This window comes from Pyrus communis, chromosome 15 (assembly GCF_041283825.1).
Source record: "Pyrus communis isolate YQ-2024b chromosome 15, ASM4128382v1, whole genome shotgun sequence".
In the NCBI taxonomy this organism is placed as follows: domain Eukaryota; kingdom Viridiplantae; phylum Streptophyta; class Magnoliopsida; order Rosales; family Rosaceae; genus Pyrus; species Pyrus communis.
Genome location: NC_142579.1, coordinates 16805817 through 16833570, shown reverse-complemented (window position 1 = coordinate 16833570; position 27754 = coordinate 16805817). Strand labels below are relative to the sequence as shown.

The 27754-nt window shown below is 37.0% G+C and overlaps 1 long non-coding RNA gene and 1 pseudogene across 2 annotated transcripts; one reads left to right on the top strand and one right to left on the bottom strand.

The window, feature by feature from the left end:
- Window positions 1-4745: 4745 nt before the first annotated feature.
- Window positions 4746-9364, top strand: LOC148690595 (uncharacterized; annotated as a pseudogene). The gene is made up of 4 exons (XR_015956314.1): window positions 4746-5109; window positions 5209-5275; window positions 5316-5481; window positions 8747-9364. The product of XR_015956314.1 is annotated as an uncharacterized LOC148690595 (transcript).
- A 358-nt stretch (window positions 9365-9722) lies between these two features.
- LOC148690594 (uncharacterized) lies at window positions 9723-10368 on the bottom strand. Its single transcript, XR_015957315.1, has 2 exons — window positions 10187-10368; window positions 9723-10101 (listed from the first exon to the last, which is right to left on the bottom strand). It is a non-coding gene; the product is annotated as an uncharacterized LOC148690594 (long non-coding RNA).
- Between the last annotated feature and the right edge of the window lie 17386 nt (window positions 10369-27754).

Below are 27754 nucleotides of genomic sequence, written 5' to 3'. Positions count from 1 at the left end.
GCCACTTTGAATCCGACTTTCAGATTCTTGCAACTGGTCTAGCTTTCTCTTCATGCTCGTCAAGTAAATATTTGCAAGTATGTGCAACTCTCTATTCTTGTGCTTGATCCCTCTAATTCATTGCCTAAGGCTTGCCACCTCAACCACTAGTTATTCAACTTGGCAAGTTCAAGCAAGTAGACGTTGGCCCATGTTGGATACAAAACTCGCACACTGAATATTGAAAGCCAAAGAGTCTTGAACAATCAATTCGTCAAACCTTTTGAAAGCATTCTTTTATCTTTGGGGGTGAGAAGGTTCTTAGCTACTACTACAATGGTTATATCATTCTTCATCGCAAAGTCTCCAACCGTAATAGGACCCTTAAATGATAAGAAGAAGGGGTGTCAGATATTATCCTGAAGAGGCATGTCTGCATCTTCCACAACATTTAAATCAAAACAACGGTCAAATGGGCAAACTATTTTCATAAAAGATGAAAGTAAAGGAAATCAGATAACTTGAAATCTTAGAAATGCAACTTGCGCAATTTTCATAGGCATACAACTTTTCAAGTGTGGTTTTTGGATACAATTAATGCCCTATAAAAAAGAGGTAGCACGACCACTTACTCAAAAATTGAAGTCACTGGTCTCTAAATTTCAAAAGCCAGATTTTCCTAAATAAGCTTTTTCTTATATCACCACTACATACTATTGTAAAATCCCTATATATCTCGATCTCCTTCTTCCATGGCAAGGTAGAGCTCCAAAAATGTCTAACTCTTTTTCCTTGCCTAGAATGCATCTTCAACCAAGCCTCAAAAAATATTTAGTCTTCCTCTTCTCTAAGAATACCTCTTCAACCAAGTCCCTCAAAATGCTGAACTCATTTTCTCAACAAGAAAATTTTATCGAGAAGTTTTACATTAGCATCAAATTCTTTTGCTTTTTTTCCTCAAGTGCAAAGTATCTCATATCATTATGGTCGAGAGAAAAAGTATCTCATATCATGCTTTTTTTCTTGTCTTTTTTTTTTTGCCCTTGCTCTTGCTTGCAAGACAAGGCAAAAGAGAGCAATCAGTCGGTACCTAAAATCAAACTTTTGGTATAGAACTGATTGCCTGGAACCTTACCTAATTGCTTACCTTGCATTGCTCTAGAGTAGTCATCTTCAACTGTTGTTAGAGCTGGGCATCAAATCACCAACGCCTTAGAACATTTGATACGATGTTAGCTCTTTACACTAAAGCTATCAAGCATAGATGAGTCACCGAGAAGTGATGTTTTGAAGGATCATTCAAAGGCAAAGGTTGCACACCACTCTGTATGCAGAACGTTGAAGCTGAAGGATGAACGATGAACCCGTAGAAGTTCAAAGGGAGAAAATGAGTAGATGACTAAGTGAATGGAAGACTAAAGTTCAATGATGGGAATCTTACTCACAGCTCAACAATCTCTACCTAAAATCTATAACAACCATGGACACGAACGACTTTAACTATTATTCTGTCTCATCAGTTTATAATCATTCACATGATGTACAAAAAAGTAATCCACATTTTGAAAATTACGAGTTACAAAGATGCCGCATGGGTTGATGTCTCAACAAGACAATCTGTAGAATTGACACTACCAAACTATTCATGCCTAAAGCATGACAGTCGCCGCATGGATTTAAGTCCCAAAAGGATAGTCTATGGACATGGCTATATTACTGTGTACCGTGTCTCATGCTTAAAGCATGATAGATGTATAGGTTCCGATGATCCAACTCTTTAGAAGTGGAGATTAAAAATTCAAGTTCTATAACGTTTTAGAGGAGGTTATGATCCAAAATCTCCAAACAGTTTATCTAATAAGAGATAAATGTACTAGAAGAGATAATGTAAAGCCCCTGAAGAGGCAATGATATCCAAAGTAATGAAATGCTTATAAAATATGCATATGCATGTACATGAGAATTGTGGATCACGAATTGATGATAACCAATATTAATTTGGGTCTTATAGAAGATACTAAATTCATCAATGAGTTGTGTTGATATTGAGCCACGTTCTTTGTTTGTCGATGGAAAAAAAATTATTGGCCAAAATTCCATTACAATTTAGTAAGAACATGAAAAAATAGACCTATAGTACAAACCGCCAAATGATGTTGAACCTAGAAGGATACATATGGCCATTTATAATACAATGAAATACACTTACATGATATGACACAAGGTTACCAATTGAAACCTAAAATTATGATACTCTTGTAAACAAGTTCATATGAATGGAGAATTATATACGAAGGGTTGTGAGATACCCACAACATATCTCCATAAGTAATTCCCTCAAGTACACATAGAAACAAATTGCTTTATATATCTTCCAAGGGAGAATGCATCATGAAGTGTAGAAAATTCCCGAATGATGTAGATTGCTTGAAGAAAGTCTTGGAAGGGTAAAGCACAAATTATGTACTCTATACTAGTGGATGGTATGAATTGCCTTAGTGAGTGCTTTCATTATAATATTGTTGCAACATGATAAATCTCTTGCAAGAGTTGATATTAGATTGAGACTCCTAAAGAGTGTAGAAAAATTATGAAGTGTTGAAAGAAATATTGTCTCGAGCTGCAGACAATGTTTAAAATATTGATATCGGTGGAAATATCGATATGCAAATTTGCAAAAATAACGATGGATATATTCGATATCAATATCGGTTACCTTTGATCAAAATTATGGACATTTGCTAAAAAACTTGGAACTTTGAAATTATTGTTTAAGGAATATCATATGAAGGCACAACACACGTATAAATCAAGAATTAATGATTAGATACTGTGTAAAAAATAAGTATGTGACATGTGAGAACGAAAACTTATTTCTAATGACAAAAAATAAAATAAAACATTTCACTAGAACAAATAAATTGCACATCACCAATTCTAAAATATCGATATTGGTGGAAATATTGATATGCAAATTTGCTGAAATATTGATGGATATTATCAGATATCAATATCAATATCGGTTACATTCGATGGAAATGATGGAAATTTGCTAAAAAACATGGAAATTTGAAATTATTGTTTAAGGAATATCATATGAAGGCACAACATGCATATGAATAAAAAATTAATGATTAGATACTGTGTAAACAATAAGTATGTGACATTGAGAAGGAAAACTTCTATCTAATGACAAATAATAAAATAAAACATTTCCCTAGAACTAATAAATTGCACATTATTTAATTGAAACTTTCATCATAAAAGCAACACAAGTTTTATTAAATTAAACTTATACCATATAGAATGCATAAGTTCATAAAGTTAAAACTGATAGTCAATCTTCATCTTTCATTTTGATTAGGCCTTCATGCGTAGTACTTTCAAATTGCACCAATCTTCAAATATATGACAGATTGAAAACTGAATTAAATAGAAAAAAGAAATGAAGAAGGTAATGTGAAAGAAGAAACGATGAAGAAAACTTGACCACTAGTCTTCAAATTTTTTTGCAAGGATACATAAAATATAGAGGAAATTGATCGATTTCCGGAAATATCGGGGCGGTATAGGGTGAAATGTACACTTCACCCCCTTTACATATTGTTCCTTGAATTTTTGGATATTTCCGTGGAGATATCGAGCATATCTAGGATATTTCAAACATTGGTTGCAGATCAAACAATATGCCATAACGAATTCTTATCCACCGAAAGGTTTATGGTATTAAAAACCATGTGGTTTGAAGATCATGAGTTGAACATCCAAATGGTTAATTAAATTTTAGGTACTAAGAAAGATCATTCATCCTTGTGAGAGAAATGATGAATTGATATTTGGTCCAGAAGTACCATATCTTAGTGAACTATGTGATTTACTGTATTTAGCAAAATACACTGAATCAGATGTTACATTTCTTGTGAAGAACAATACCAACATATGGATGTTAGAATGAAGTAAAGTTTATCAATTAATATCTTCGAGAAATTACAGACATATACTTGGTCTATTCCAATGAACTCACTAATAGCCATAATCTTATTATGCAAACAAAATCTGAATATCTCTCTCACCTGCATAAAGATTGCCACATAAAGAATTAAGTAATGAAAACTGGAGAAACACGTTCAAAGTTAATATGGTGCACAACCTCACCAACTATTTGCCAAAGTTTTCACTTTAGAAGCTCAAGAATTGCACCAACACACATTGGCATGATAAGAAGTTAGTTAATCTAAGAGTATGCCACATGAGCAAAGTATTTTTGTTTCCTTTAGACCATCCATTCATCTCATGAGTTATTGGAGAAATTTTAAAAATAGTCAATCAAAGACTTGTGGTCGTCTAATGAAGAGTGTTATAAAAGTTGATAACCCACATGAAGAAATATGTGTCGTCTACCATTTCTTGTTAGCCAACAAATGTTGAAGGTGTGTTGCCTACCTTCACATCTCTTGGCCTTAATAGAGAAGATATAGTTTTCCTATATAAAGGCCTACCGGCTCACAAATATGTAGACATAATAGAGAAGTAAGCATGCAATCTCTTCTTTCCATTACTCTGTAATTTCATTTTCATAACAAGAGAGACTAATGCTACTACCTTGAGGACGTAGGGACACTTGCTGAATCTCGTAAATATAGTGTCTCACACGTATCATTGATTTCATAACAATTCTATGATTTTCAACATATTTTCTCAACTTCTAGGTCCTAGTAGTCCTTCCTTGGATGTAGTCAAAAAGTCAATAACAACCAAGCCAATCTAACAATCAAAGTCCCAATCTAACACACGAAGCAGTTGAACAACTCATTAACCAAGCAAGTCTCAAGTGCCCTCTTTTCCCCCTCAAAACTTTTCATTTCACGTCTCACTGTCTTCGCTGTTCTAGGTGTTGGGCGTTGTTGTTTCCAACAATGTCAGCAGGTATCTCAAGCTCCCTCTTTTCTCTCGCTCTTGCACAGTCACTCACCCAACCCAGAAACCTAAGAATCCTTCACTCTCCCACCTCTCTTTCTCTTCCAATTTCTCCTTCTCTTTGTCTCAAATGCAATCGCCACCCCAATTTCTTCGCATGTTGTTCTCTAAATGTACAAGGCAGCGCTGCCCAAGTCACACCCATTGAAAAGCGTAATGTCTTTCTCCTTTTGTTTTTTTTTTGTCAATTTCATAATTTTCTGGATTTGAATATGGATTTGTTTCTGAAGAAATTGATATGGGTCTTCACAGAATACCCAGCATTTCCTACGGTAATGGATATTAATCAGATACGTGAAATCTTGCCCCACAGGTAAGTGTTGTTTTTTGTTTCCTTCGAGTGTTTGATGTTTTTAAAGTTGTTTTGGGTTGTGTTACATGTTTCCTTTTCTTCTAGTGGATAGAGTGATTGAGTACAATCCTGGGGTTTCAGCTGTTGCTATTAAGAATGTGACTATAAATGATAACTTTTTCCCTGGCCATTTCCCTGAAAGGCCTATTATGCCTGGAGTTCTCATGATTGAGGTACCACTTATTCTCATGCTCTTCTATGTTCTTTCTCTACAATACATATTCCGCTTAATTATAGTATACTCGCGGATAAAACCGGCAAGAGTTAGAAAAATGCATAGTAGAATCCGTTCCTTTGAGAAAATTAATGTCGAGCTGAGTTATAACTATTGCCACTCGTTCTTTGTCCCAAATTTGTAAACGGCGAATGGGCAATGCATTTGACATGACTCATGGCTGTTGGTTGGCTTGTTTGGATATCTATAATAATTTCTTGAATTGGGGTTTTCATCGTTGTGTCGTTTTGGTGTCTAACTTCTAAAATGGTCCAACAATGCAAACTTCAGCGTTTATTCTATGAGAAAATATTTTATGCTTATAAGGGATTTGCTCTTGCATCAACATAGGTATGAGATGAAATTTTCTAAATGGTTAATGCATGTGCTTTTGAGAAATGTGGGTGCATAAGAAAGATTTGCGTTGAATGAGTTACCAAGGCAGAAGGGCGCAGGGACACATGTTTCTCGATCATCCATGGGATGCATGTTGAGACTGGGTTTATCTAAAATTGAAAGTGATGTTAACACTCTTGCAGTAGCTTTATATTGATTATTTAGTTGGTTCACTTTCCAGTAGCTTTATATTGATGAGGAAAGATTTCTAAGTAGACGGGGGTCTGTACTGTATGGTTATAGCATGAAATGTTGGCAGTTATCTGGGTTAATTTTATGGCACTTCTGTTGAGCTAGTAAGTCAATAAAGTAGTGTTTCAATTTACCAGTTTTGTTAAAGTTTTATTTTCTCAGAGAAAAAGAAAAAAAAATGATCATGCAAGAGTGCCCATATGACAAACAACGTTGTAAAGCATAGTGTCTTGTTTCTTACATTATTTATAAACAAAGTTTAACAAAACATATGAAATTCCTGGTGGGTTGGGTTAGGGGATATGGGTACTATGTTGAGAAAGGGCTGTTTAGCTAGAATGCAAATGGACGAAAATGTACCAAGACGTGATTTATAAAATGCATCTGCAGATTCACTTGCCTTATGTTTTCTGAAGTCCATAAATTGGCTGTCTGTGTATGGTTTCATATGTGGACGGATATATGTAACCAAACTCTGTTTGGTGGCAGCTGAGTTCTTTGTAGAAGAAGATTTGTGTTGTTGAGCTAGACGTGTGTATGTTGTTGAGCCATTCCATGTTGATCTATTCTTCTCGTGGTTGTTAAAATATTGGGTTGGTCTTAACTCTCAAGCTCATATTTCTGCATCTAAAAGAATCCCAGATCTTTTGTTTTGAAGTGTGGAATTTATTAGAAACAGTTGTATATGTGCATAGAAGGCATTTTATGATTGCTATAGACACTTCAGAGTAAAATTTGATTTGTTTTAGAAGTGAAATTTTTGTAGCAGCATATTCTTATCAAATTGCATGAAGCTTTTCAAGATCTTTGTTCAAGACACTATTCTAAAAATCCCCGCCTAGTGCCGCCTAGGCGATAGACGGCTGGCCATCGCCTCGATTAATGCCTAGGCGTTTGAAAATTAAGAAAAGGCACCTAGACCGTCTAGGTTGCAACTCGCTTAGACATAACATTGTAAGAGATTTGTTGAATACTACCTAAACGAACATACATTATATGCTTGTTCCTCGTGTTTTTTCATTATGTTCCAATACTTCATAATATATATGTCTTTTATTTTGTAGTTTATGATGAAATTATATATATTTTAAGTATAAGCAAACTCTTATTAGAACGAAATGTAATAGATTTTCTTAAATCTGTCTCGTCCTTCTAGGCGCCTACCTAGCCGCCTAGGCGCTAGGCCCTAGCCCGTTGCTTGACTAGCACCTAGCGTCTTTTAGAATCTTGGTTCAAGATGGAGCTTTTTGTACTTTTGTGCCTTTTTCCCAGTTACTGAGATAGTCTCCTGGATTTTGTATCAAGAGATATTTAGTCCATTAGAGTGATATATTTGGCTAGTTGCAAGTCGGAAGACTCATTTATGTGATAGATAAGGCCAAATTAGAGGTCAGCTTCTCAAACCCGGGGTTTTATTTGAGTACAATATAGTCTTCGATGTAACAATTTTCCCAAGGAGCAGCTCTCGGATTGATCGCTTAATACAATAGGAAGTGGCTTTTCAGTTTTAACCCATAAGGAAGCCAATGGGTCCAACTTCTACACGATTTAATTCGTTATATTAACACACTTTTTGATGCATTCGATTTTGGGAGCCATGGGATGTGGCTGGGTTTTTTTTTTTTTTTCCTGTAAGTGTGGGTTGGCTCCGTGGTTGGGTCTGTGTGTTGGTGTTTGGTTTGGGATACTCTAACTCCATGTTCTATGACGAGAAGAAGATGAAGGAAAAAAGTATCTCCATTGTGTATGCTCTCTTTCCTAAGGTATTGGTTCTTTTTCAAAGGCATTTTCTGTTTAATCTCTGTTCCAGTACATTTGTGATGGTAAAATGTTTTTTTTATTTCTGTTTAATCTCTGTTTCTTATCAAATCAAAATCAACCTTCAGTTCAGTTTTCAACTTAGTTTGCTACTTGTTCCTTTCTGTTATAGTAAAAAAAAAATCTACTAAACTTCCAGTATTTTGGGCATAGTGAAGATGCATTTTAAGCTTTTACTCCAACTTCCTGTATAATCATGATAATCCATAGCGAAAGTGTAATTGATATATAGGCGATTAATAAAGAGGGTATATAAGCTTACCTGCTGCAACAGGTAGAAGTTTTATGTTTAGGTGCTAGGATTAGTCCCATCGGATGGTATGTGGATTTCCAGTAATGCAGTGGAAGAGATAACGCAATGAACGTAACACAACAGAAATTTACTAACTATTTCTTATATAACACAAAGTCAGTAACCGCATTGCTGAACCATGAAAACTGAAATTAATAATAGTGTCACTCTGATTCCTTGGCACATTTGCAAGTAACCATTTGGCTTATAAAATCAAAAGAATCTTCTCTTTAGCTCGGGTCTCCATGATTCGTTTGGTCTCGTTGAAAGTTTGTTTTGTTTTAGCTATATTCTAGAGCTGAAATATGTTTATGCAAGGTTCAGAGTTGATAAAACTATCTTCATTGAATCGGTAATTGGTTGAAAGCTTACACTAATGCATCGTGACAATAGATTTCTGCTCTAATCACCTTAGAATACTAGCTCTAGTAATATATTTCATCTGTATTCCCTTTTGCCACAAACTCATATTGATTATAGTGCATGAAATTTGCTAAGTTTTAACTGAAGTTTATTCTGGGCGCAGGCAATGGCTCAGGAGGGAGGTATTGTTATGCTGCAACCCGAAGTTGGAGGATCTCTTGACAATTTCTTCTTTGCAGGAATTGATGAAGTGAGGTTTAGAAGGCCTCTAATTGCAGGAGACACATTGGTGATGAGAATGACTCTAGTTAAGTTCCAAAAACGGTTTGGAATAGCAAAGATGGAGGGTAAGGCATATGTCGGAGGTGACTTGGTCTGCGAGGGCGAATTCTTGATGGCAAGTGGGAGTGTTTAATGATGCAGAGTATGTCCTATTCTACCTTCTTGGCGTTTTTCTAGTCTTCAAGCCCCTTAATACCGTGATGTTGAGGATTTGCTCGTCATTTTTCGACTTTCCGTGTCAATAAAGATATTTGCTTAAATTTTTGCTGAACCCGGTTGATCTTGGCCTTACTTTGGCTTTTTGGTTTTCAAAATCCCGTCAGTTTTTTCCACAAAGAAAATATGTATATGATTGAGGGCTGGTTTGGTATTGCTGTGCTTTAAAAAAAAACTGCTTCTGTTGTGCTATGAGAATAAGCAGCATAGTGTTTGGTAAACTTTTTTGTAAAAGTGCTTTTGGAATAAAAAAAAAAAAAACAGTATTATAGTGTTTGGTAAACTTTTTTGTAAAACAGCTGTGATTGTATGAAATGACCAAAAAGGGTATAATACTAGATGTGCCATTAATTAAATTTGCTTAACAAATAAAGCTGAATTACTAAATATACTTTATTTTTAAAAGAAAAATATTTAAAAACTTTATCTTAAATTCATTAGAACAATATTGTTAATATACTTGAAAGTAGTCTAATTAGATGCATTCATCAAACTTGCCGCTATTCTATTTCCCAATGGCAGGCCCAAAGAAATTGTGAGTTCCGACTTTGTTCATTGTACAACTAGGTTAACGGGTTCTTTCACAATTACTCTCTAAACCACTTCAAATATAGAATAATGAGATTTAACTAAGTATACAATTTGAATTAGGCAATCCAACCGGATGCCTCATGTTAATGTACTTGTCCAAATGCAGTCTAAAAGAATTCAACAGAGAAGGAACTGGAGGTGCTTTCAACTACATATGCAATATCATAAAACCAGGTCACCCTATACAAAACCATTCTACAGAATACACGACTACTTCACAACGACCTAAAAGCATGTTGAAATAGCTAAGCTGAAATGTCATTTTAGAAACTTTTCACATCCCGAAATCATCCAATCACTCTTCAAACTCAGTGACGTCCATCACATCAGTCATGGCATTCTGATTCTGCGTTTTACGCAATTCATCAATATCAGCGGCTAACAATGGATCATCCTTCACTTTATCTGACTTCAATTTCGCAGGGCAAGCTGATAGGAGGAAGAACCAAAAGGGTTTAGCAATCTCACCAAAGTGTAAGTCCAACTGATGTAGGGGAACAAAAAATAAATATACCTGCAACAGGGCATCGTGTGTTGTTTTCCCGTAAGTAATGCATGATATGCCCTTTGTCGTAAACATGCTTGCATGCAACAAGAAAAATCTTTTAACATTAGAAAGATCTACAAAAGTGTAGTGTGAGCTAAAGTAAATATAAGAAGGGACTGGAAACGCCTAAACACACATAAATACTCAATGCTAGAAGTCTCATGCCACACCAGCATTCAGCAAGGACTGTAAATTCATATTTGCCCAACAAAGAAAAGGATAAATGTCTGAAGTAACTGATACACCAACCTAAAACATGTCTACAAAGCAGGTTTGTGCATGCCGGGTAAGACTCAATCACTCATCAAACACCAACCTAAAACCATCATGAACCCCTTTTTGTTCAGCGTTCTTAAATCCTTAGTTTCCACTAGAAGAAACTTCTAGCAAAGCAGGTTTCAGATAATCCAATGTATATCACCCACATAGCAGCACAAACAATTGAAGGAAAGGTAGTAAGAATCCACATTGAAAACACTAGCAAGGATATAACACATACGTAACATGACAGCACAACTAGTAGTTACAATCTGCCATTTTTATTTGCCTGAATATCTAAAGGTTACCTTCTCACCTGTTTCTCTAGTTTTACCTTATTTACAACCTAAAATCTTAACCCTTTTTCTTTCAGACTCATCCTACGCTGTCTGAGTATGACCGGAGAAGGCTATGCAGAATAATGAACTGCGATAAACTATCACTTGATGCGTGCATGCACGCTGCACAAAATGATCGACTGCCTATGAGAACCATTGTAGAGGTAACATTTTTCAAGTTTCGAATTGGCCCATGCTGAAACTTAAGTCTAAAATGTTATGATATCACTTATATCCTTAAGGAATCTAGACCTTCTACCATGACAGATCTAAACACTTGCATTCCAATTAAATGCAAAATATGTATATTTAAAGTTTATCATGTCGTAACATGAAAACGAAATGTAACCCAAGAACCTCCACCAACCAGAGACTACACCACAATCTCACAGATAGTACTCTGCTTCGTGTTTTCACAAATAAGCTGCTTTTTGCAGCTTCCCATTTTTAGTTCTTTTTTTTTTTTTTTTTTTTTTTTTTTTTTTTTTCATCCAAAACTTTGAAATAAAGCTAATTTTGAGAGTTTACTAGACACCAAAAACCCTCCCAACTTTTTTTCATACCCACTTTTTTTTTTCAAATCGCCTCAATCCCAAATTAGGGCTTAAGCTGTTGATGAAAAGGCAGAATCGAAGGGAATGACCAAAAAAATACTATATCTGAAGACATGCACTTGCTAATGAAAACATTTACAATTTTGAGAAATATTGGTAGACAGTAAAATGTAAAGATAGAATGATGAACAAAATGAATGTTTATTTTAATCCTAAAAATTTGGACTGTAAGATTGTGCCTTGAAAAAAAAAATAGTATGACTAAGATTGTAGCTAAAAAGTAATAAGCAGAGTGAAGACCATGATTTTAAATCGTGGTCACTAACAGTTTGATCTTAATTCGACGGTGGAGGAGAAATAAAATGACAAATGTTTAAGCTTTTTGATGAAAAAGTTAAACAACGATTATTACAAGCAATGTATTACTCTAAGCTCCACTGATGAAATGGGGGACAGAGGGTTGAACATAAGGTGTATCCACCAGGTCCAGGACCATAAACAAATGTAGGAAGAAAATACAATTGTTAAGTGTCACCTAATTAACTCTGCAAGTTGAGATAGGAAAGTCAATACTGTGCACATCTAACCATAAAATGCCTCAAAGCTTCAGTCCCATTTGTATGACCCTCTTGCCGTTTAAGATCCCTTTCAAAAAATAATAATAGTAATACTAATGAAAAATTTCTAGTTCGAATCCCTTTCAAATAACAGCGGTAAACCCTCATTCATCAGAATTTTCCTTACATTTAGATTCGAAGCTTTCTGGTTTAGACCGTATGCAGTTATTGCTTTTTAAAATACACAATGTTCAATTACCAACGCGCTTGAGAAATTTCAGACCATTTATCATATAGGACTTGCACAATAAATGAAAATAGGTCACGCACTTGTGGGCGATTGATATTAGCGGAACCCTAGCTTGTTTATCTGAAAGCTATAACTGATGCAAGGGTTCGTTTTATAAGGAGGAGGATTCTCTTCCCTTCTATTCCCATCTCTTTCCCTCCCCTTCTCTCACATATTGTTTTTTGTCTTATTGTCTCTATAAAAAAATCAATATAAAATGTTGATATGGCTAAATCGTAACCGTTCAAATAGGAAGAAAAGGAAGGAGAGAGAGATTATGAGGGGAGATAATCCTCCTCCGTTTTGGAAACTTCAAAGATGTGCCCGATGAGTGCACGCACTTTTCTCTTCCACATGATATCAAAGTGGACGCAATGGTACGAGAGAGGGTGTGTGTGTGCGCCCTTTATGCAGCCATCATAACCTAATCCCCCATGTCCCATTTCCTTTAAGTTGTTAGGAAACATCAATTATTACTTGTCAATAAAATGGAATATCTTGTTTCACAACCAGATTTATGAGGTTTTTGTGGATCTGTGGGCACACCTCAGCGTGGGTTTTGGGTGTCACTGCTGCTCAGGTGTTGGGAACTATTCTCTCACTTTGTGAAAAGATGGGTCTGGTTACAATGTTCCGTGACATTAAATGCTATGAATTTGTAACCGTATTATTTATTTTACAGGGTACGCAATGCTCTGGTGCATTGCAGAAACAATTGGAAGACATGATATGTACCTCGATCACTACTTATGTATTATGTTTGGTAACACTTAGTGTAAATGCTTTTGAAAAGCATCATTCTCTCCTTTTTCCACTCTTTTGAAGACTCTCTTCAGCATCTGAGAAACAACACAATCAGAATAATAAGCACCATCAAACACTATTACCTAACTACACAACAAAGGCAGTTTTTCTCTATCAAAGTCTACACTTTTACCTTAGAATATTGATCCCAAACTTTCGTACTATAATAAAACCATCGATAACATTTGCATCTCTCTGTGGGTGTAATTCACATATTTCACTTTTTGAGAATAACGTATATTCACACTATGAATTCTATAATCTGAATCATTTAATTTCTTACTCTTCATTTGAAGATCATTCTTATAAAAAATCATTCGAATTAAAGATGGTTAAGGGAGTGTTGAATCACTCCTAGAGGATTTAGCATCACACCTAGGGTTAGGTTGCATCACACAGACCTAGAGAGAATCAAACTACATCAATTTTATTCAATCATTAGATCTCTAAAAAGAGTTACAAGGATGTAAAATATAAAGGCCTAAACCAAATTAAACATGAAACAAGCTAATTATCAAAGCAGGAGGAAGTTTAACATATTCTTGTAGAATAAGGAAAATTAAAAGACTAATGGGCATGCTGAAACTAGAAATCACAAACCACTGTTCACTGTTCATGACATTGTTCACCTACTCTTATTTGTAAAATCTAGTTGAAACTTGATTTATGTAGATTTATAAATTTCTTACTTCAAGTTATTACTTTCAGGATTATTATTATTATATAATTTTACGTAGGTAAAAAATAAAAAATAAAATAAAAATGAAGCATTTGATTTCATAGTAATAATTTTACCTTAGTCCACCCATGAAATAATTTTTAGTTTCGCTATTAGAGAGAGGTACCACATGTTAGTTCATTATGTATGTATTATTAGTAAATGCAAGAGAAGTCACAAGTCACAAGTCAGAAGTCAAAATAATTCAAATACACATGTGTTGGCTAATACAGAAAAACTAATATATTGGAGTCACTGCTTGAAGCTGTGAAGAATTGTCACAAGCTCTTTATGGTTTGCTATTATTTATTGCACATACCTTGACCAAATTCATAGTATCAAAACATGAAGAAGAATTCTCTAACCATTTTGACAGGGGTGAAGTCAGAATGATAGTACACCTAGGGTATAATTATATAGTGGCCGATGCAGGACTGTATTTTCATTGTATTCCAACAATAGTATGCATAGCACCAAAAATCTCTTTTCAACTTTTACTGTGAGACAATTCATCGAGCACTTGATCGACCCATACTAGCGTACATCCGCAAGTTCTCTTAAATATGTCTTTAGGTCAAGGTTATTACATTGAATAAAATAAAGAGTTAAAACATATATGTATAGGACCGAGAGCTCAAATTTATAAGACAATTAGGAGAAGGGAGGGTCAATGTTATTTAACTTTTGTTGAACTCATTTGTTTCATGGAAAATGATTGAATAACAAATATTTTTGGGATAGTTTTATCAGATAAGTATATTATTTTTCTGAAGTTAAAAAAAAAAAAAACTAGAAAAAAAAAGAGAGAGTTGTTATTTCCACCTCAATGTCTTATCTTTTCACCCACCTTTTTATGAATTTTTATTTACAAATTTGTCCCTTTGTAAAATGACTAATAAGGCCTTAGTTACCCCATTTTGCATTACCTTTTTTATTTTTTTATTTTTATAAAAATTAAAAAAGAAAAGTTTGGGCGTGATAACTCTCACGCTATGTTTAGACGATTTGTCTCCCTTAAACGCTAACTCATCCTTCCCATCTCCTTTCATTCAAAGAAAGCAAAAATAATGAACTTAGAAGATGACATTTCTATGGAAGAAGTAGATGATTATGTTTCCGTTGAAGAGGTAAAAGATAATTTTATGTGGGTCATCTTGATTTGTCGACATTGTACAATTGAAGCATAGCTCTTGGACTTTTTATTTGAATTTGCTTTAGGTTAGGGTGCAATTTGTTTCACGTTTTCCTATGAGAATTCCTGGAATTCATTTTCATTAGGTCAGGGTAATAATTCAAGTAAGGCATGTTTGTCGCAACTGACATTGATAATCGTCCAACTTGATGTGTTGTCTCCGAAACCTACACACAAATCCCTTTCTTAATTAGCACTATTTTCAACTTGATGTAATGCCCATTTATTTATGTATGGTGAAATTTGTTTACAACAGGTAGATGAATCTGGTAATAATTCAACATCTACACATATGGTGGACTGGACTAGTGAATTTACCACAAATAAGGTAATATTGGCTTGACTACGCAATTGATTTACTTATACTTTTTTATGTTTTATTCATAATATACAGTTTTGGTACATAGTTATTCAAGAGTGGAGAAGAATTAATACAATGGGCTCGAGAAGTTGGGAAGGTCAATGGTTTTGTTATTGTGACGTTACAATCCGATCAAGGTGGAAAAGATAACATGAGCCCTAGACTTACACTATGTAAGTCGAATTCACAAAAAAAGACATAAAGGATGAGGATAGAAGGAATTTTGGAACGAAAAAATGTGGATGCCCGTTTCAATTAAAAGGTACAAAACTAGCAACCGATGATGATTGGATATTGACGGTAGTTATTGGAGTGCATAATCACACAACAACAAGCCATTTGGAGGGTCATTCATTTGCCATCGGAATCACCAATCATCATTTTGTGCAGGTATGGATATAAAGATTTACTGTTGGAAATTTTTGCAAGTAATCTTATAAGGATTGAATGCATTTACTTTATGTTTAAGATATAAATTTCTTGTAGTCTAGTTTAATTGAGTTGTAGTGTTCTTGAAATCAGGTCATCCAATTCCTCCTATAGCAACAAATTGAGAAAGATACTATGAACGATGGTGTTTAGAATAGGCTACTTGTACATTGCTCGTATACAATAGTTCAAATTCATTGTAGGGTCTACTGTTATAACTAGAGAGACCATGGAGCTTGATGGAAATTGAAGCTGGTAAGCAGGGCCACCATGTTTATGTGTCGGACAATTCCAGACTATGTTCATAGTATTTTTTTTTTCCAGTAAACTCCCGCTTTCGATGCTTTTCTGTATTTTTTGATTAAATTGCTCTTGGTTTGTTCCTCAAGGGAATATGAATTGGAATTTTTTCTATCTTGTTTTGCTTTAGAATTCATGCTCTTCTTTTAAATCCATGTCTACGGTTTAGTGTGTGTATGTTTATGTTTTATTTTATTTTTCTGGAATAATTACTAAAATGTTTTTATCCCTAGGATTTTGGGTGCCCAAATCAGAACCCACCTCTCTACAAATCTTATTTGCCTTCCCTTAGTGATATTTTAGAAAGCATTCTCCATCATCATTTAGCATATCCTCACATACATGCGATTCTTGCAAAAAAAAACTAAAAAAAAAAAAAAGAAAAAAAAGAAAAGAAAAAAAAACCTCAGTGGTTCGGCCCAAACACCCCCCCCCCCAACCCACCCCGGGGCGAGCGCGCCCAAAAAAAAAAAGAAAAAAAATTTATCACATTCACCCCCGATTTGGACAATCCAGCAGTTTGAACAATTTTATACATATTTAAACGTAAATAAAAACCTTTTAATCATTGAATTATCATCACGATGCTTAAAAATTTAAAAACACATTATTCATCCATTTTTATTTAATCAACATTGGAAATTTGACTTGACTAATTTCACATAAGAACAATATCCTTCACTTCAACAAAACAAAAAACAAAAAAAAAAAAAAAAAAAAAAAAAAAAAGAGAAGAGGAAAAAGAAAAAAGAAAAAATATCTTTGATAAGAATAATATCCTTTTTTTTTTTCCCTTTTCTTGAGCAAACGATATTATCGGGGTAGGCTTAGCCTCACAATGGGCTAGCTCTATTGCGGTTCAAATTCGCCTTTGGCGCGATTTGAACCTAAGATCTCTCACTTACAAGTGAAGAGAAACACCACTAGACTGTAGCATTAAGTAACAAGAATAATATCATTTGATAATAACTATAAAAACTACACGGATTGAATTCAACTACAATATTATGTGGATAGCCGTGGCTCAATTTATGAAGGCAATATATACGTATCAGTATATTATACTATAGTATATAATATTGTTGACCCTAAAAACTACCAAGCCTATGTGGCACGCAGGCCGTGTAATCAATAAGCTAATTGCGTCCTTCGGTTGTGTGCAGGGCGTGCTAACTCGTCGGCTGAGCTCGGCCGGAGAGTAAAATGTGTTGATGTTGTGTTGAGCACGTTGCTGACTTCTTGATCTTGCGACTGCGACCGAGGAAGAACCACGTCTTGGCCTTCGAGTTCTAGAGCCTGAAGACAAGGCTACTAGTCTTGTGAAGTTCACGGATCGTCGGCATCGGGTTCTGTCACGGTGATTATATTCGTAAGAGTATAAGCACGCCAAACTGGCACCAAACTATATGGACACAAGTACTCAAAAGAGATGTATGTCTTGATGGTAAATGTGGTTCAACCGTTAGAATGCTGAACTCTAAAACTTACTTATGAATATTCAATCATAAACAACTCGGTGTTCAATATGCCGAGCCCAATAACTTGTAACACCTCACTTCGTCGAGAAGGTTAATGAGATGACCTCTACCAATAAAGACTCGAAAATCCTTGTCGGTCGAGACTTGGATAGGTAATCAGTTGGCCTCGACGCAGTGCTGTTTATCCAAACTAAAGATGTTCGTTGGTTGCCTTAACAGTGCTGTTTATCCAAACTGAAGGTGTGTTGGCGGAAAAAGAAAATAAAAATCTCAAGGTTGTTGAGAGGTTTCTCGTAGAGCGAGAGTTTGCCCAGGACAATTTGTGTGTTGAATTGGAGACCCTTGAATGATGCACTCCCCTTTATATATAGCAGTGAATCTACTCCTGGGCAAACCAGAGATGTATCCGGATTAAAACTCCCAAAATCTATTCTGATTAGGATTTGGCCAATCCTAGTTCCAATAGGTTTCTGAACCAAGCTTCTATAATGAATTAGATTCACTCCCGACTTCTCAGTGTCTTCAATTCTGAAACCCCTTTGTTGTACCAGGACTCGACTTCTTCGCTCTTATCCAAATCAATCCTTCTTGCAATAAGACTTGGCCGACCTAATTGGGCAGCTTATGATAGCTGGATGGCCCATAGTATTTTTGAAAGAGCATTGGGCCAAACACAAACCTAAGCTCGGCCCAATAATGTTATTTTGGGCCCAAACAAATATATACTGTAAAAGTTCCATAAGTTAATGAAAAGGAAATAAAATTCATATATTGTTGACCCACTGATGTACATTGTCCACCCACCAGTGTACATTGATCTACACTGTTTATATGAAAACGTTTCAGAAGTTTGTCTAGGTTCAGCTTGCACTTGACTATGTCTAGTTCAGTCTTCCTACGCCCTTCATCATCTTCTAATAATGCGAGAGCGCATCCTCTTAAAAAATTCACTAAGCGAAAGCAGATGCAGGAAATAGAGACTACAAGCACATATATGAAGTAATTAAATTAAATTTATCCGCATTAAACCATCTAGCAATCTAATGAGTTCAAATATGACATATCATCTATCATTAAATTGAATTAGTTTTATTTCTCTATTTCTCTAAACAGAGGTTAATAATGACAACCTCTGTCAAGGAAGGGAAAAAAACTATGGTCGCCAAACTCATAAACTGATATGATGAATATCAAGCAAAAACCGAAAGAAAAATAAACGAGATTTCTCTCTTTCATAAAAGGATTAAATTGTAGACAATCTTATGAATATTGGGTTTTTGGTGAGAATGGGATGCTAGGTTTTTTAGTTTTAAACCCAAGCTTTCGTGGTATTCCATCCTAGTATAGCCTCGAGTCCATAAAATCAGTTTTATTATTGGATTAATTTGTATTTGCTAGGGTGTTGGATCTCTTTTATTCTCATCCTAAGAGCCTCTTCAATAGAAGTCCTTATTTAGGAACTCTCTCACCACTACCTTTAAGTACTCATTTAAGGACTTAAAGGGAATCTTTGCGTTCCTAAAGGAATATTGCCTCCAATGGGAGGGTCCTTATAGTAGAACTCTAAATTTAAGGTTTTTACAATTTTATGTGATAATTTGATTATATGCTTATTTTTTGTTTATATTAATTTTGTTTGAATTAATTTAACGTTACGTTTTTGTAAAATATCTTTATGAACATTTTAATTAAAAAAATTTCAAATTTTGACACCAAATTTGTTTTTGTAAAATATCTTTATGAACATGTTAATTAAAAAAATTTTACATTCTGACACAAAATTTTTTTTTTGCTTCTCGACGAGGTTACCAAAAACACTAAGCATTCAAAACCTAGAGTTTTTTTTGTTCATCATTCAAGGATTTAGATCCTCGCCGGATCCCCTCCCTAGGGATCCTAGGGATCAACGTGGGTGGACCGTTGATCAAAAATCATGCGGTCACAATTAAATGTTTTTTTATATTTTTTAAAAGTGAAGTAGCCTCGTTTTGCATGAAAATATAAAAAAGAAAAAAATTATGACCGCACGATTTTTGATCAACAATCCACGTGAGCTGATCCCTAAGATCCTTAGAGAGGGGATCCAGCGAGGATCAAAATCCATCATTCAAAACCTAAATTTTTACCACAACTTGGAAAATGATTGCGAAATACCAAACAAGCTCCTGAGAAAATCCACAATGTTTGAAATTTTAAGGGGAGACGGTGGTCAGTTTGTGTTTTTCACATTGGTAAAAGGCCATGTGCGCGGGGGAGTCTTGGACAACGGGAATCAAGTTGTGGGGCCAGCTGCAGGCGAGGTGATTGAACTCCAGCTGCACAAGAAGTAAGGTTATGGGTCTTGTGTTGAGTCCCTATAAAGTCCCTATAAAGTCCCTATATGTAGGTACATATATTAAGTATTCAGTGAGTTCTTATAATAGGGATTCACTTTCCGACACATTGGAGATTCATTTTATTCATATGTTTGTTTTATTCTTATTTTACATGATGATTGTCCCTATTTAAGAACACCACTGAAGATTCTTTAAACTTTTATTGGATCGGCTGGATATAGCAGCTATGCTTTCGATGATATGCAACATTGGGATTCAAGAGAGATATGATGAATTGAATTAAAATTAACACCATTTCGGAAAGAATAATACTTGTGTTCTTTCAGGGAATGTACATATCTCACTTTTTATAAATAATGTATCTTCATCCTATAAAATCTATAATCAAAATCGATCAACTTGTTAATTTCTTTTAAAAATTATTTCTACAAAAATTGTTCGAATAGGAGGCCATATAGCCTTTCAAATGTATCAAATAAAATAGATGGTTCATTATGAAATGTTACTTAAGAATTGTATTGAGTTGTCAAGGATTGTGTCACTAATCATACAAAAGGAAAGTTACTTGCTAGGCAAGCAATGTGTCCTAACGTATGATTGAATAAACGATTGGCAAGAATCCTGGAGCTAATTAACATTGTTGACTTTTGTAAAACCTAAATTATGCAAAATATCATGTACATGCCTTAGTGAGACAAATTATGGAATAAATGGTGATTAGGTGTATCAATTCAATTACTATGATTGGCGATATTGGAGGAAACCCTAATGGCTATAATAAGGATGTCCTTGCTCTCACAACATCGGGTTCTATTACTGAGCAATTCCTATTCCTTGCTGGAACCATATTGCTTGGAGAGAGTAGAAGGCATCTTGCAAAACCTCGGACAACATGGCTCCAGTTGGTGCAGGTTTGTTTTCCAATCAATCTTAGCCTTTGTTACACTAGCCCTAACTGTTTATACGTGATGTTAGTTACATATTGATATAAATGAAATCCTTACATATGGTATCATAGCCAAACAACATGGCTAGGATCCATTTGAGAGACAATAAAATTGAAAGGGCTGCATGTTTTTCCCTTGTGTATTGATGCATCTGAATAATAATATACTGCAGTGTTAGTGTCTGCAGTGATCATTGAACCCTTTGTCGAGCAAAAAATAATTAAGAAAATTAGGGAGGTGACATGTGAACTTTTGGGTAAAAAAAACAAAGTTACCCTTGAGGCACACCGGGATTCCCACGTGCATGTAACAGACAATGACGGCTCAATCAAGGAAGAGTCAAAGGTGATCAAAATGATATTTATTCAAATCCCTCTTATCACTCCTCATCAAATCCTCATTCCCAATTTTCCTATTTAATTTAGGATTAATTGTAAGATATTATTTCACATAATATCGTGCAATTATTCATACAATTTCACCATATTTAGCCGGACACTATTCTCCAAATAGGCCAGCCACATCCCTATAAATAGCCTATTCTTCCACTAAAAAGCTAAGCCATTTGCTACCTACAAACTCCTAAACACATTCTTTTGAGGTGCATTTTCATCAAAGGAGAAGACGGCAGAAATTTGCATCCACAAATTGGTGCTTTCATTGAGAGTCTTGATTCACATGCTTGAAGAAGACTCTCGCATTCAAAGTTTCTCATTTCTCGTTTATTTGTAGATTTTTTGGACGTTTATATGCCTAGATTTTTTTTTTATAAAGTTCTTTGAATAAACGTAAAAGAAAAGTACAATGACTAGAAATTCGGAAACCACAACGACAAAACTTCCTACATTCAAGGATTTGAGAGATCGAGGCATAGCGCCACCACAACGATCCACGAGGCTCAACACGACGACGAGTGGAGCGGCACCACCCTAACGGGGCACTACTGTGGCTATGCCAATGGCAATCAATACGATAGTAGCTACCGTGGCAGCTTATGGCGAGACCCAAGCACACGGTGAAGGCATCACCTTGCAGCTGTAAACCCAGGGCCATGCTACCTTGCAGTAGTGAGCCCAAGCCCGTGCCACAAGGAAGCCCAGCACGGCACAACGCAAGCAGACCTAAGTTGCAGTCGCAGCTGCCAAGGCAGCGGCCCAAGACCCATAGGCCCAGGACGCCGTGCAGGCCCAAGTCGCGGTAAGGGGAGCCCAGCGCCCACGTGCTCTAGCGGTCATGCCTGCATTCACTATCCGGTCTGTGTTAACAACCCGACTTGCTTCTGCGATCCAATTCAATGTCCAGCCCACTCCTGTGGCCCTCCAAGCAATCCCAACAGGACGAAGATCAGTTCAACCATCCTGACTTCATATTTCTGGACCGACAATTGAATCGGGAGTATTTTCACCCCATTTCTCTGCAGATTTGACATTTCTTAACTCAAATCTCGCGCCAAAGTTCATTACACTTCCACTACTTAAGGAGACGCATATCATCCAAGCTCTTCCAACCCAAATGGCGAACAACACTTCGACAAGTCATAGAGTTGACAAACGTCCTTGAGCATCAAATGACCTTGGTGAATTAGCTCTTTTAGTGTACCAAGATGCAGAGTATCCTAGATGAGGTGTTCCGAAGTAGGACAAGGGCAGATGATGAACCTCTTTAGCAGTGTCTGGACAAGCAGCTATTCAACTAGTCACGAACCGAGCATTTTGGTAGTGTACACTCCTGATTGGGCCCTCAAGATAGCGTATATTCTCGTCTTAGCATGTAGAGGAGCATGCACTCTCGGTTAGGCCCACAGATGAGCATACATTCACGGTTGGGGCCACACTCCGATAGTCAACATGAGCAACCTTCTAGGTGAAGTGTTCATTCGAGGCTAGGCCTACAAGGAGCATACTCTACCTCACATTAGAGTAAGAAGTACGACGGACAGAGAGAAACAATCACATAATCTGGCTCAATTTAAATAGGTAGCCAACGAGAAACTCGCTCGCCTTCTAAGAACATACCACATGCATTGCAGCTGCAGCATAGATGAGCCAAACATATGGAAGAGCAATTTAGACCAGTAGGTCAGATCGGGGGCAACCGAAAGCTTCGCTACCCCCAACAAAAGCAAATTCAGGATGAAGTAGAGAGGCTCCTAACCGAGCGATTGTGTGATTTCCAACGCAACGAGGTCACTGACGAGGTTCTACGATGGGACATGACCAACATAAGCATATCATTCTTCACAAATGAGATCGAGCAGGCAGAGCCTTCATGCAAGATCAGCATGTCGCATTTTATATCCTTCAAAGGGGATGAAAACCCGGAGAGATACCTAAAGCAATACCTAAACGTAATGATCCTTTATCGAAACAACAACGCTCTCATGTGCAAGATATTCACCACTATTCTACAAGGCGAGGTGCAAGATTGGTTCCACACTTTACTGCCACAATCCATTTGGAGTTTCGATGAGCTTTCTTTGGTTTTCACCAAGGAGTATTCATTCTATTGCTCGATCAAGAAGAAGTCCGACCACTTGTTCAACGTGAAGAAGAACCCAAATGAGTCATTGCATGACTATGTGTGTCAAGCCCCGATCCTGACATACGTTCTGGATCGACATGTGACGTTACCAAATATCTGAATATCTAACATATCCTGCCTCCGGGATATGTATAAAGCATACCTCAAGATTCGGATTTTATAGTGATTTTCGTATAATTTATGACTGTATCTAATTTCTCGTTAGACTACCTATGTACCCTAACCAGGAATGAAACCATTCGTAGTTCTATTCATTGAACTCTGAACTTTTCGTCAAATATAAAGTACCACACTTCATATCCACCATGTGTCAAACAACAATTGTCATCATGTTATTCGCCAAGGTATGCCAGTCATGTACACATATACTTTCCAGACCATTCCATAATCACATCAATCAATATCATATACCAAGCACCAAAATGCAGGGCTAAAGCGATGCGGTTCGGCCTAAGCCTACATCTCTGAGAAATGAGATTTTAGACCACTCAACGAAATCCAACAACATCAGGTTCCAGACTACTCAACGGAACCAAAATATCAATTGAGATTTCAGACCACTCAACAGAATCCAAACCAGGATACAATTTCGGACCACTCAACAGAATCGTGAAGTAGAAGGGATTCCAGACCTCTCAATGGAATCCGAGTGGATACGATTTTGGACCACTCAATGGAATCGCGGAGTAATCAGACCACTCAAAGAAATCCAAGGCAGGATACGATTCCGGACCTTTTAATGGAATCGCAGATCACGAGGGAATCTGGACCTCTTAACGGAATCCAGACGGAGTAGGAAATCGGACCACTCAACGGAACCCCAGTGGAAACCCAGTTCCGGATCACTCAATGAAATCAAGCAGAAGGCCAAAGAACATATCAACGGTTCGAAGAAACAAGACATGAATCATGTGCTCAATTTACAAAGGCTCAACAAAATGAAATAAAGCCCAAGTACTAAATTTAGAATGGCTCAATGAAGCGAGAAATGAAATAATGAAATGGGTTATGAAACAGGCTTCAAAGGAACAAATCCCATGGAAATGGGTTAACGGTCCACTACGAGCCCCTACATTTCATCACATCATACCAATCATGCAATTCAAATCACATTTCATAATTATCATCAATACACAAGTCAAATAAGGTCCAATAGCATAGGTCGATGGCTAAATATATAAGAATCACATTTCAATAAAAATCACATTTTAAAAATCAAGGGATATCCACCAAGGACATTAAATACAAAATCAGGATAATAACTATAATTATATCACATATATTAAAGTCCCTTACCGAGATATGCGTGCAAAGGCTCACTGAGCCTCTATATTTTAAATGATTCGAGACCTTGTTGACCAAAAGTCAACTCTCGATCAACGGTGGGTCACAACCCTATGTAATTCATTCCGAAAAATCCGCACAGTGTATTTTGGTTCCGTAACTTCCCAAGGTCCTCATTATACTCATAGAACAACATACTAAACTCTCATCATGATCTAATGGTCGGATCAACGACTCGATAACTAGTGTAGCCTTTCAGAAAGGAGTCTCAGCAGATCACCCGCTGTTAGAAGAATTAATAATGAAAGAAGATCTAACTTTGGTAGACTCTTTCACTTTGGCAGAGAAGCATGCACTTTGGGACGAGGCTCGACGAGCAAACAAGGCACCTGAGCAGCCTAAAAAAGAATCGACAGTAGCTCAAAAGAAAGAGGACGAGAAGCAGTACAACAACAAAAGCAAGTAGAAGGCCAAGCGCAAGGACCGATCCCCAACTAAAGGAGGCTTGACGTCGAAGAACTATTCTAAATTCTCAATCCCGATCCACCAAATTATTCGTGACATCAAGAGCGAACAATGGTTCAAAGGGAGATACCTCCAAATTAGATCACACCAAGTATTGCGTGTTCCATTGAGGTCTTGGTTACACAATTGACGATTGCAACACTTGGAGGAACTACCTAGAGAAGCTGGTGAAAGAACGCAAGGTCGACAGAGACTTGGACAGGCTCGCTGCACATCCTAGAAGAAACGTAGATGCTGAAGAAGCGCCGTCGACTAAGACAATTCGGATCAATGGCATCTTCGCCAAATTCGAGCACTTGGTGGCCATCAACAACTCCAAGAAGAGGAAGATACAGTATGCTCTACTAGTCTCAGAGGTCCAGGCAGTAAGCACCCAACCTAGACCTATCGTTGGCTTCACCGAGCAAGATGCCGAAAGCGTCGACTTCCCACACTACGATGCACTAGTGGTATCTACCTAACTAGTTTACGCTATAGTCGATAGAATGATGGTTGATAAAGGAAGTGCAGTCAACCTACTTCAACTCTTAGTAATTCAGAAGATGAGCCTAGAAAACACAATTATACGTCGAGCAAAGGTACTCATCGGATTTAACAGTTACACTTCGACTACCATCGACAACATTACACTTGACATGAGAATCGATTCATGTTTGACCTTGAAAGAAAAGGAGGAACTTCTAGCTTTCCTTAGGGAAAATTATGACGTCTTCACATGGTCACCTTCCGACATGCCCAGCATCGACCCCACGATAGCTTGCCACAAGCTACATGACAAATCCGTTGTAACCTAGTGATCTAAGAGAGAAGACATTTTGCACCCAAACGAGTGACGATCATCGAAGCAGAAATCGACAAGTTATTGGAGGCTGGATTCATAGCAGACGTAGCATACTCAGCATGGCTTGCCAACATCATGCTAGTAATGAAGAAAGAAAAGGGCAGATGAAGGGTTTGCGTATACTACACCGACCTCAACAAAGCATGCCCGAATGATCCTTATCCAATTCCCCGAATCGATCTACTAGTAGATTCAACTTCTAGGAACCACCTGCTCAGTTTCTTGGATGCATAATCCAGCTACAACTAAACAGCCATGCACGAGCCCAACAAGGAAAAAACCTCATTCGTGATCGAAAGAGGCACCTACTTCTACAAGGTCATGCCTTTTGGCCTTAAGAACGCGGGAACCACTTACCAACAACTAGTAAACATGACGTTCAAAAAGCAAATTGGAGTAACCATGAAGGTCTATGTTGATGACATTATGGTGAAGGGCAAGCAATGATCAGACCATATCGGTAACTTGGCGGAAACTTTCGACATCCTTAGAAAGTACAAGATGAAGCTCAATCCTGCCATACATATTCAGAGTATCTCTAAGTAGATTCTTAGGGTGCCTAGTAACCAAACCAGGAATTGAAGCACACCCCAAGAAGATCTGAGCAATCCTAGAGATGAAGTCTCCAACTTCCTTGAAAGAGATCCAAAGCTTGACCAGACGAGTAGCCATGCTCAACCGTTTCCTCTCGCGGTCCATCGATCGATGCAAGCCTTTTTTCAAAGTAATCGGGCATAATGAGACAAATGGGATGATGAGTACGAAAGAGCTTTCCAAGACCTAAAGAAGTATCTCACATCATCTCCCTTACTATCAAAGTCGGAAATAGTGGAGGACTTATACATCTACTTGGCAATCTCGGAAGTAGCGTTGAGGTCTGCCCTCATACGAGAAGAACTGGGGGCCCAATTACCTCTATTTTACATTTCTAAAGCTCTTCTCGATGCGGAAACTAGATATCCAAAGATCAAGAAATTAATTTTGGTGCTAGTTGTTGCGTCTCGGAAGCTCATATCATATTTTCAAGCTCATACAGTCATGGTCATGACTCAGTATCCTCTACGATAAATCCTACATGGTCTAGATATTTCTCAACGAGTAATGAAATGGGTGTTGGAACATGGTCGATATGGCTTAGTTTTCCGACTCCACACAGCAATAAAGGCCCAAGCATTGGCAGACTTCATAACATAATTCATGCCTAGCCTAGGCGACGCAACAGAGCAACCTAATGACACCCCAGAGGCAACCGAGGATGCCCTAGCCACGCTTGCTTCACCTAATGGAGACTTCTGGCATTTGCATGTCGACGACGCATCTAACTACAAGGGCTAGGGAGCATAGATGTGGAGCCAGCAGTCGAGGTGTCACAGGTTAGTATAACTCCAACCTGGCAAGATTTCATTATAGATTACCTGGTCAATGGCTTACTCCCTATAGAAAGATTAGAGTCTAGAAAGCTCCAAACAAGGAAGCACATTACTATATGTGGAACAACATTCTTGCCCGAAGATCATACACTGGACCACATCTCCGCTGCCAAGCACCTACCGATAACCTAAGGGTTCTAAGTTCAATCCACAAAAATGTTTGTGGAAATCACTTCGAAGGCCAATCCTTAGCGCATAAGGCTCTTAACACAGGCTACTATTGGCCTACTATGCATCAAGACGCTAAGGAGTTAGTACAAAAGTGTGATCGTTGCAACGCTATAAGCCTATACCAACACTACCTATTAACGAACTATATTCGCAGATGAATCATTGGCCGTTCATGCAGTGGG